This window comes from Musca domestica, unplaced genomic scaffold (assembly GCF_030504385.1).
Source record: "Musca domestica strain aabys unplaced genomic scaffold, Musca_domestica.polishedcontigs.V.1.1 5, whole genome shotgun sequence".
In the NCBI taxonomy this organism is placed as follows: domain Eukaryota; kingdom Metazoa; phylum Arthropoda; class Insecta; order Diptera; family Muscidae; genus Musca; species Musca domestica.
The window spans coordinates 26,477,236-26,477,997 of NW_026712346.1; the positions used below are offsets into that span (position 1 = coordinate 26,477,236).

Genomic DNA, 762 nt, shown 5'->3' on the forward strand with positions numbered 1-762 from the left:
AGTTTAGATATTAAGTATTTTAGTTGTAAGATAATATAAATTTATAAACACTAGCCCCTTTTTTAATTTATTTGGGCAAAACAAAAACAGATTATTAACTTATACTATACTTAGAGTAAATGGAATATATTACTATCACATACTTTAGCCATTAAGTATTTATGTAAACCAAGGAAATGAATTAAATAAATGGTTATATTAAAACTACTGTTAGGCATGTGAAGCAAAATAAACTATGCTTCTTTGCCAACGACCATACCACGCTGAGCACATCGGTTCTCGTCCGATCAACAAAATTAAGCAGCGTCGGGCGCGGTTAGTGCTTAGATGGGGGACCGCTTGGGAACACCGCGTGTTGTTGGCAATGTCCAACTTCTTTATATTTTTACTTTGAATAGTTAATGAATATAATGTATTGATTTTCATTTAAATAGTATTGAAGATGAACCAAATAAAGAGCTGGATACAGGCCGTAATCCAATCAAGGCAGGCAAGACGCCAAAGCTGCCTGGGGGAGAAAAATCATCATTCATGAATGGACCCTCAAAAAAAACAACAAGCTACAGCAGTAACAACATCTCGTCCGATCACCGAAATTAAGCAGCGTCTGGCGCAGTTAGTACTTAGCGGTTAGTACTGGATACAGGTCGTAATCCAGTAAAGGCAGGGAAGACGCCGAAGCTGCCTGGGGGGAGAAAAATCATCGTTCATGAATGGACCCTCAAAAAACAACAAGCTACAGCTACAGCAGTTACAACATCA

At 37.8% G+C, this 762-nt stretch overlaps 1 pseudogene; it reads left to right on the plus strand.

The window, feature by feature from the left end:
• The first annotated feature begins 245 nt into the window (after nucleotides 1–245).
• Nucleotides 246–364, plus strand: LOC131805234 (5S ribosomal RNA; annotated as a pseudogene).
• Nucleotides 365–762: the final 398 nt, after the last annotated feature.